An 11,468-nucleotide genomic window follows, 5' to 3' on the forward strand; every position below is an offset into this window, starting at 1 on the left:
CGCACGCACATGCACACACACCCTGACCACCCTCCCAGGGCAGAATGAAGACTCGCCTACCTCTGAGACAGTGTGCTCTGATTGTGCACCCAGCTGGGCCATAGGAAATGGTGACAGATTCTTGCCCAGTGCCTGGCTCTATGCAGGTGTCACCTCAGGTGTCCAGTAGAGAAGGTGAAGGGAGGTGTTCAGTCTCAAGTTTCACAGGTGGAAACGGCAGCACAGACAGGCAGGCACCACACACAGCACTGGAGAGCACCAGATCAAGAGACCAGAATGCCCGGTGGCAGCGAGGCTTACCTTGTAGATCACCTCATAATGTACAAACACATCAAGTCACTACTACGTGCACCTGAATCTCATAGGCTGTTTTATGGCAGTTGTACTTTGTACTTCAATTAAAGACAAGTCGCAGACACAAGACAGAGAGAGAGAGGACACCGACCCAGCACAGCAGCCCAAGGCACCTCGTTTGGGTCCTGATTCAAATGAACCACCTGGAAAAAGACACTTGGAGGCAAGTGAAATTGGCAAATGGACAAGAGGTTGGATATTATGGAATATGGTTGACTTCGTTGGGTGTCATAATATTTTTTACAATCTCCTTATGTCAGAGCCACGTGCTGAAACATTCACGGATCAAAATGGGATGTTGTCTGGGATTACCTTAGCTTCTTTCGAAACGCAAAAGACAAAAGCTGGGAGGGAGAGACTATATGAAGGAACACCCGAAGAACCTTAATAATTAAGAAGACGAGTGATGGATATGTAGGGGCTCATATCCTCTATTCCTTCTATCTTTATGTTTAAAAATATCTATAATAAAAAATGTTATGGTTGAGGAGTAAGTCACAAAATAGTATTTGCACATGACCACCAGCTCTCGTCTGAAGTACTGCAGAGGCCGAGGCAGCACTGGCAGGCCCGCCTGCTGTGGCCTCGGGCAGCTCCGGCCCCTGCCTGGAATGCTGTCCCCAGGCCCTCGGGGGTGCCTCGGGCCCCATGGCTCTCTCTGCCAGCCCCCCGCCCCCGCTGTCCCCAGGGCGGCGCCCAAAACCACCCCCCGCCAACCTTTCACTGCGGGTGTCCGGCCCTGCTCTGGGCAGCAGGGTGCACAGGGGAGGCGGCTCGCTGGGCTCCGGGAAGCACAGGCCGCAGGCCTGGAGGCCAGGCAGGAGGAGGCGGCTCTGTGGGCTTGTGGGGTGGCGGGGATGGTGGCGGCCAGGTGTCCGGCCTCTGTCCCTGAGACGCAGCAGCTCTCCGGGTGATGCCTCGGGCAGGAGTGGGGGCCCTGGGGGAGCAGGGAGACCCACTGTGGGCACCATGAGCCCCCCTGCCCTCGCCCCTGCCTGACGCCTTGCCCTGGTCCTGACACAGGCCCCCACCGGCTTGGCGAGCACCAGAGAGCTGCATCTTTTCAGGAAGGAGGCAGAAGCCTGGAGCCTGTGCGATGCCCTCGGTGAGTCACCAGGCAGCACCAGGAGCGTGGGAGCCTTAACCGCCTGTACCTGCTCTGGCCAGGCCCCGCTGGGCACCAAGACCCTCCCGGGTTCTCACTCCCCTGGGGTCAGGCCGGCCCACAGCTCGCCCCTGGGCCCCACCTGTACCCTTCTCCACCAGGAGACTCCCACTAGGTGGAGCAGTTGCCCCGGAGCCTGCTTGTGCAAAGCACCTCTCAGCCAGAGTGGAAGCAGGAGATGGGCTTTCAAGGGACATCTGTGTACACACCTGCCCAAGTCTGGGGGATGCGGGCACAGGGCACTGTCCCAGGTGGCGGGCAGTGGACCAGCAGCAGGTGGATGGTGCTGGGGGGCCCACTGAGTCACCTTCACACAACAGAATGCCACAGGACAAGAAAGGAAAGGAGGTGGGTCTGTTTGGATATAAAGTCTTAAACTGTAACACTGAGTGGGGAAAAAAGTTGTCTGCCAATAGGTACAGCTTACTTCCCTTTATTTATTTATTTTTCTTTTCACACTTCCCTTCAATAAAGCACAGATGGAAGGACAGATATGTGTACATACATATATACAAATTCAGGGGGAAGTCAGAGATTTTCTTGGAGTCTTGGACTTCTTTAGTTATTTGGCACAGAAATTATGGGTGATATATGACTTCATTGTGTTTTTTAAATTTTCTAACATTTAAAAACCATGTAAAGTATATCAGAAATGATGAGAAGTGTGAGAGCCTGTCAGATTCCACCATGAAGGCTGAAAAGGACACCTGCAACCCCACAAAAAGGAAGCAACCAGCTGGGGGCCTGGGCACAGGCTCAGGACACAGTGTGGTGGCATTAGGGTCACACCTGGCTCCTTTACCAGGTTCCAAATTCCAATGTTGGGTTTGTGCTGAGTGCCTGACCAGCTCCAGAGTGGCTCTAGGCCCCCAGAGCTGCTGGAAGCCATAGTGTGTATTATCAGGACTCAGACTGAGCGCAGCCTTGCCTGGGATCTGTGGTGGAAAGAACCCAAGCACCAGAGTGGGGACTGGATGAAGTGCTGCCCCCAGGAGGCAAGATCCTGTCCCTAACCACCAGGTTTCTTCTTTTGTAAAACAAACCAAGCATGCCAACCCTGCCCTTATCACCAGATGAGCAGCACAATCGTTTCCCTGCTCTTTGTCATCACAGTGCTGGGGCCTTACGCTGGGATGTGGCAGACAGATTGCTACTTCCAGCCCCAACAATGATGTGGGCTCAAAATGCTTATTTCCTCTCTCATAGGTGGCTACAATGACATAAGCATGTGATCATATATATTGATATTTTAAAAATTAGTTTTGGTTTTCACTCTGTTTTATTACTTACATAAAATTAGTCCTTTTTAGCAGATTATATTTAGGAGTAACTCTTTGAAGTAGGTAAGATAAAAATAATAACCAACCTGAAATGGAATAGAAGCAGTATGGTAATAGTGGCTCTTTTCATTCATTGTTTCTCCAGGGCTGTAGAGTCCTTGCATTGAGTTTATTATCTGTCACAGCTGAAACTGGTCTTCAGATAAAGACACAGTTCAAAACAACAATAAAATTTCCGTTGCCTTTTTTTTTTTTTTTGCAGAAAGCTGAGCTTTCTGACTTATTTTACCTAAAACTGAGCTATATTCATAGAATTAAATATTGGTTATAACTTAAATCTGGAGATCTAAGTCTCTTTCCCTCAGAGTTCATGAGATTCTTATTTAGGTGATTCTTGAATGCAGAGCAATCCATAGATTTTTCCAAAATGTATTATTCAGGGATACATGTATTCCAAAATGTATCATCATTCATGATGATTCCATAAATCATATGTGTGCATTCTCAAAGGATGCATAGGAATGCTTTGTAAAAAAGTGTAGGTTGGGGAGCCGGGGTGGCTCAGTCAGTTAAGCATCTGACTCTTGATGTCAACTCAGGTCATGATCTCAGGGTCGTGAGTTGAAGCCCACACTCAATGTCTAGCCTGCTTGAGATTCTCTCTCTCCCTCTCCTTCCCCTACTCTCTCTCAAGCAAAACAAAACAAAGTGCAGGTGATGTGTCCTGATTACTTTCCAAGGTGCATATCAACCAAATGTTTAATTTCTGGAAAAAAGTTATCAAATTATTATACAAATGGAAGGCAGTGGTCAGAGTTTCCCTGGAAAGTCACAGTTAGCTCATTTTTAAAGGTGAATTTTGCCTCATTAGCAAGCTTTGCAATTCATGGTTTTGTGTGAGTAAAAATAAATTTAGGAAAATTCTAATTCTTTGGTTAGCTTACTATTTTAAGTTCATGTTTATAATTTGACCCTTTTAAGTCTCATTCAAAGCAGCCAGATTATTCCAGCATGAATAGTACATGTACTTACTTAGATCTCTTCATCTCAAAGGGCAAGCAAACTTGTTCATTTAGTGCACAGCTCTTAATGGAATTTACAATCTGTATTAATTGCTAAGAGCTTCATTTAAGCAGAGAGGTCACATTGCCCTGAATGTCCATGGGGACTAAACAAGTCTGCTTATGACCCCAAAGATTCCTCACGGTCATTCCTCACAATATTCACCAACCCACCTGGGTACGCTTAGTCTGATACAGATTATAGTACAGAGATGACTTATTGATATCTTCATCTATTTAAAGTTTTCAAAATTAACTATTGAGATACCATTTCAATGCAGAAGTACTTAGGTATAAATCTAGCAAAATGTATGCAGATATCTATTCAGACAACCATAAACACTTATAAAAGTAATCAAAGACCTAAACAAATCAAAGGATGTACCATGTTCATGGATTGGAAGACTTAAATTGTTAAAATGGTGATTCTCCCCAAACTGAGCTTTAGGTTTAATGCAATTCCTATCAGAATTTCCTATAGATATTGACAAGGTGATTCAAAAATTTGCATGGAAGACCAAAAGGAATAGAAGAGCCAACGAATTTTGAAAAAGAAGAACAAAATAGAAGGAATTAGACTACCTGATTTCAAGATTTATGATATAGATACAAGAATCAAGAGTAGTGGCAAAATGATAAATATATAGATCAATGGAACATAATAGGAATCCAAGAAGTAGACCCACACAAATATATTCAACTGATTTTAACTGCAAAAGTAATTAATGGAGAAATGACAGTCTGTTTAACAAATGGTGCTGGAATAATTGGATGTCCATATGGGGAAAAAAAAAGAACCTAGACATATACCTCGCACTTGGTATAAAACTAAATTAAAATGTATCAAGGACCTACACATACATAGTCAATTAATTTTTGACAAGGGTGCAAAGGCAATTCAGTGAAGAAAATATAATCGTTTTAACACATTGTGCTGGAACAACGAGACATTCATATGAAAAAATTAACTTTTAGGAGCTTGGGAAGATGGTGGAGTAAGAGGACCCAGAGCTTACCCTGTCCCATATTTTCAATTAGACATCATTCACATTCATGTAAATAAACTGAAGAGTGATCAGAAGACTGGCAGAAGAAACTCTACAACTGAATGTAGAAAAGAAGCAGCATCTGAGAGTTTAGGAAGGGCAAAGATGGTGGTCGGAAGCTGCCCACAGGAAGGAGAGAGCTGGAGTTGTGGAGGGGGGAGAGCACCAGGGAGCCCACATGGGGAACACAAATCCCTATAACATCTAGCTTTGAAAACCAGGGGAGTTGCATCCCCTGACTTCATGTAACCAGCTGGACTTGAAGCCTGGAGCTTTAAAAGTCAGTTCACATAGCACTGGGCCAGTCAGGAGGACCAGAGATAGCTGGGTCCCTGCTCGTAAAGGGACAACAGCTCATGGAGAGGCAACATAGAAGCTACTGTTTGCACAATGCCTGGGGCAAACGGAAGGAAGATCTATTTATTCTGATTTCAGAGCCTGTTGGAGGACTTCTCTGGAAACAAAGGAAATGTCAGGTACCATTTTCTTACCCTGCCCCTTGGCATAAACACAGGGCCAACTTCAGGAGGCAGTGCTACACTGACACCTGCTACTTACCAGCTAGTGGTGTGCTTTGCCCATGTGTTCTCCTAACCTGATGGCCTCAGCCTTGGGCTCAGTGTCTGGGACGATCAGCCTTATAGAGACTGCTACATGCAGAAGCTGTTCTATATAAGCAGAATGATAGTCAAAAATTAAAACCAGTAATGTATATGCAAAAAATAAAGAGTAAGTAATCCAGGTATATCACTAAAGAAAACCAGCAAACCATGGAAGAGAGAAAGAGAAGGAAAGATCTGAGAAAAACGACAAAAACAACCAACAAAATGGCAATGAATATATATCTATCAATAAATACTTTGAATGGAAATGGACTAAATGCTTCAATCAAAAGACATAGGATGTCAGAATGTCTAAAAAACAAGACTACAAGAGATGCATTTCAGACCTAAAAAAACATCTGTAGATTGAGAGAATGGAGAAATATTTATCATGTAAATGGAAGTAAAAAAAAAAAAAAAAGCCAGAGTAGCAATTCTTATACCAGACAAACTAGACTTTGAAACAAAGACTATAAAAAGAGACAAAGAAGGACATGTAATAAGAAAGGAGACAATCCAACAAGAAGATATAACAATAGTAAAAATTTATGCACCCAACAGGAGAGCATCCAAATATGTAAAATGGTTAATAACACACATAAAGGAACTCATCAATAGTAATACAAACATAGTAGGGGACTTTAACGCCTCAGTTACTTCAATGGACAGATCATCCAAACAGAACATCAACAAGGAAACCAGGGCTTTGAATGACACACTGGACCAGATGGACTTAACAGACATATTCAGATCATTCCATCCTAAAACAGCAGAATACATATTCATTTCAAGTGCACATGGAACATTCTCCAGAATGGATCCTGTTAGGCCACAAAATAAGCCTGAACAAATTCAAGAAGATCAAACTCATACCATGCATCTTTTATGATCACAACACTATGAAACTAGAAATCAAACGCAAGAGAAAATCTGGAAAGGGCACAAATACATGGAATTTCAATAACATACTATTAAACAAAGAATAGGTCAATCAAGAAATGAAAGGAGAAATTTAAAAAGTACTTGGAAAGAAGTGAAAATGAAAACACAATGCTCCAAAACCTTTGGGAAGCAGCAAAAATGATTCTAAGAAGAAATTTTATAGGGGAATTTTATAGCAATACAGGCCTACCTCAAGAAGCAAGAAAAATCTCAAGCAAACTTAAGCTTACACTATAAGAAGCTAGAAAAAGAATGAACAAAACCCCAAACCAGCAAAAGGAAGGAAATAATAAAGATTAGAGCAAAAATACATGATATAGATACTAAAAAACCCCAAGAGTACACATCAATGAGGCTAGGAGCTGGTTCTTTGAAAAGAACAATAAAATTGGTATCCTCTAGCAGATGTATCCCCCCCCCCAAAAAAAAAGAGAGAGAGAGAGAGAGATAGAAAGGACTCAAAATCACACAGAGAAATAAAACCTACAAGACAGAAATACCATTATAAGAGAATATTATGAAAAACTATATGCCAACAAATTAGGCAATTTAGAATAAATGGATAAACAAACTCCTAGAAATATATAAGCTTCCAAAACTAAAGCAGAGGAAATAATAACCTGCAAAGAAACTGAATCAGTAATCAAAAAACTCCAAACGAACAGAAGTCCAGGACCAGATGGCTTCACAGAGGAATTCACCAAACATTTAAAGAACAGTTAATACCTATTCTTCTCAAAGAATTCCGAAAATTTGAAGAAGGAAAACTTTCAAATTCCTTCATTGAGGTCAGTATCACCCCAATACCAAAATCAGATAAGGATACCACAAAAAAGAGAACTACAAGCCAAAACCTCTGATAAACATAGAAGCAAAAATCCCCAACAAAATACTAGCAAACCAATTCCTACATTTAAAAAAGTATTCGCCACAATAAAGTCAGATTTATTTCTGGGAGGTGGGAGGGGTTCGACAGCTGCAGGTCAATCAATGTGATGCACAGATAGCATCAATGCGACCAAGGATAAAAACCTATGAGCCTTTCAACAGATCCAGAAAGGGCATTTGACAAAGTACGACATCAATTCACCAAAAAAGCCATCAACAAGTAGGTTTAGAAGGAACATACCTCCACTATGAGAGGCTGTAGAGGAGAAAAAAGGGGGCCAGACCCCAGAGGAGCACGGCCTCCCCTCCTCGCCCCCCAGTCACCCTGATGACGGTCACTCCATCCTGAACACCTGCCAGAGAGGTAAAGAGAGAAGAGCCGGGGCGACAGAGAGAAGTGTTTGCGCTTCTAACCAGGTAGGAAGGTGGGAAAATAAACAAGAACCCAGTGGGGAGGGGCCCCGAGGAGCCCGGCTGGGGGGGGAGGGGAGCCTGGGGACAGGAGAGCCCCACCCAGAGGGGCTGGGAAGGGGAGCCTGGGGACAGGAGAGCCCCACCCAGAGGGGCTGGGGGAGGGTAGTCTGGGGACAGGAGAGCCCCCCCATGGACTGGGGGGAGGGGAGCCTGGGGACAGGAGAGCCCCACCCAGAGGGGCTGGGGGAGGGTAGTCTGGGGACAGGAGAACCCCCCATGGACTGGGGGGAGGGGAGCCTGGGGACAGGAGAGCCCCACCCAGAGGGGCTGGGGGAGGGTAGTCTGGGGACAGGAGAGCCCCCCATGGACTGGGGGGAGGGGAGCCTGGGGACAGGAGAGCCCCACCTGGAGGGGGAGGGGGGGAGGGGAGCCTGAGGACAGGAGAGTCCCACCCGGAAGGGCTGGGGGGAGAGGATCCTGGGGACAGGAAAGCCCCACCTGGAGGGGGAGGGGGGGAGGGGACCCTGGGGACAGGAGAGCCCCACCCGGAGACCAGGGTACTTTACCTCCCTCTGGATTCCTTCCGGAGAGAAAGGGCTCAGTGGGGACTAAGGGGGGACCCGGGGGTGCGGGGGGGACCTCCCGTCCCCGGGGTCACTGTCAGAGGAGGGGCCCCGGGACAGCGCACCCACACCGCGGCGGGTCTTGGTAAAGGCCGAGGGGGGTGGCCTCGGGGAGAAGCCAGTGGGGGGGGCCTCCGGGGAGGGGGCGCCTCCTGCTGCCTTCGGCCACTGCCAGGAGCGATTCCAGCAGCGCAGGCCCCGGACCCCAGGGAGCGGGGGACACAGCCCAGGATCTTGTGGTTCTCCCAGGAGGGGTGGGCTGTGGGGCACAGGACGTGGGGGCTCTCCTGGGTGGGAGGGCACAGGACGGGGGGACCCTCCTGCAGCCCGGCACCCCCAAAGCTGCGAAGGTCAGCACCCCTGCCCCGGAAGCACGTAAGCCCGTGTGGACTGGGCACTGCCATAATCACTGGGGGAGCTGACCTCAGGGCTGGAGACCCTCACGGGGTCAACAGCTCCCACTGAGCCCGGCATGGGGGGCCGGGGCGCATCTCCCCAGGTGCACACACCTGAGAGTCAGCACAGCAGCCCCTCCCCCAGAGACCTGCTGGAAGGACAGGAGAAGAGCAAGGTCTGGACACAGCAACGCTGGAAAGCTCCAGGGGAAGTCGAGGGATTTACAGTTTATAGAACCAGAAGGTACCCTTACTTTTTTTCCCCTTTTTTCCAGTACAATTCGTTTTTATATCAGACTGTAAATTTCCAATTTTTTTCTCTTTTCTCACGTTAACTACAATATTTTACCACCTCTTTGTTTTTAAGTTTCATCCTTCTTGACTTCCATATTTCTGCGATTACATGTCTTAGATATATTTTCCATTTCTAGATTCCCTTCAACACACTCAACTTAGCTTGGGGAGATATACGAAATATGGGTTTTTGTTTTGTGCTTTTTCTTTTCTCTCCCTCATCTTGTTCTACAATGGCGGAAGTTAATACCTTCTAAAACATGACCAGCAGCACCCAGAACCAAGTGGTATACTGTGCTGGTTCATTCTGTGAGGTTCCTCATTCCCATTCTGCCCCCTTCTTTTATTTCTTTTATGTTTCTGAGGTCAGTGTTGGGGCCCTCTACAAGTATTGCTAGTTTTTATAAATTTAGGACTGAGCATCTTCTAACATATAGAACAAAATACACTCAGAACCAAGAGGATCACCCTCTAGGACCCCTCAGGTAGACATTCGCCCTCCACTACAACTTTGTCACCACCACCATCTTCCAGTCCCCCCCATTTTTTCTTCTCCTTTTTTCTCTTTTTTTTTCTGTTTCTTTTCTTTCTTTTTTCTTTTTTTTTTTCTTCTTTAGGATTCCTGGTCTTTTATTTTTTATTACTCTGATTTAAAATTTGTTTTTCACTTTAGTGGTCCTTTGGTTTTACTTCGTTCTGATCTTTGTTTTCATTTTCTGGTCTCTGACCTCGTCAGAATAATCTAGGGTGTAACTTAGGACATGGTTGATATTCTTGACTCAGCCCACTCATACAGTCACTCTGAACTGAGCAAAACGACTAGAAGGAAGAATTCAAAAAAGAAAGAATCAGAAACAGTACTCTCTGCCACAGAGTTACAGAATATGGATTACAATTTGATGTCAGAAAGCCAATTCAGAAACACAATTATAAAGCTACTGGTGGCTCCAGAAAAAGCACAAAGGACTCTAGAGACTTCATGACTGCAGAATTTAGATCAAGCTGAAATTAAAAATCAATTCAATGAGAAGCAATCCAAACTAGAGGTCCTTAAGATGAGTGTTAATGAGGTGAAAGAGTGAGCGACATAGAAAACAAGTTGATGGCAAAGAAGAAAGCTTAGGGAAAAAAAGAGAAAAACAATTAAAAGACTATGAGGAAGGGTTAAAGGAAATAAATGATAGCCTCAGAAGGAAAAATCTACATATAATTGGGGTTCCAGAAAACGCTGAGAGGGACAGAGGGCCAGAAAATATATTTGAACAAATCATAGCTGAGAACTTCCCTAATTTGGGGAGGGAAATAGGCATTCTGATCCAAGAGATAGAGAGGCCCCCCCCTGCAAAATCATTAAAAACCATTGAACACCTCGACATTTAATAGTGAAACTTGCATATTCCAGAGATAAAGAGAAAATTCTTAAAGCAACAAGAGACAAGAGATCCCTAACTTATATGGGGAGAAATATTAGATTGACAGCAGACCTCTCCACAGAGACCTGGCAGGCCAGAAAGGGCTGGCAGGATATATTCAGGGTCATAAATGAGAACATGCAGCCAAGAATACTTTATCCAGCAAGGCTCTCATTCAGAATAGGAGAGATAAAGAGCTTCCAAGATAGGCAGAAACTGAAAGAATTTGTGACCACCAAAGCAGCTCTGCAAGAAATATTAAGGGGGACCCTGTAAAAGAAAGAGGAAGCACAAAAAAATAATCCACCCAAACAGGGGCTGAATAGGTATTACGATGACACTAAATTCATTTCTTTCAATAGTTACTCTGAACATGATTGGGTTAAATGATCCCATCAAAAGACGTAGAATTTCAGACTGGATAAAAAAGCAAGAGCCATCTATTTGCTGTCTACAAGAGACTCATTTTAGATCTAAGGATACCTCCAGCCTGAAACTGAAAGGTTGAAGAACCATTTACCATTCAAATGGTCCTCATAAGAAAGCAGGGGTAGCCATCTTCATATCAGATAAGTTAAAGTTTATCCAAAAGATTGTAGTAAGAGATGAAGAGGGACACTATATCATACTAAAAAGGTCTATCCAACCAGAAGATCTAACAATCATGAATATTTATGTCCCTAGTGTGGGAATAGCCAAGTATATCAATTAATAACCAAGGTAAAGACATACTTAGATAATAATACACTTATAGTAGGAGACTTCAACATGGCACTTTCTGCAAATGACATATATTCTAAGCACAACTTCACCAAAGAATCAAGGGCTTTAAATGATACATTGGACCAGATGGATTTCACAGATATATGCAGAACTTTGCATCCAAATGTAACTGAATACACTTTATTCTCAAGTGCACATGGAATTTTCTCCAGAATGGACCACATACTGCATCACAAATCAGGTCTCAACTGTGACCAAAAACTGGGATT

Source organism: Vulpes vulpes, chromosome 5, assembly GCF_048418805.1.
Source record: "Vulpes vulpes isolate BD-2025 chromosome 5, VulVul3, whole genome shotgun sequence".
Taxonomy (NCBI): domain Eukaryota; kingdom Metazoa; phylum Chordata; class Mammalia; order Carnivora; family Canidae; genus Vulpes; species Vulpes vulpes.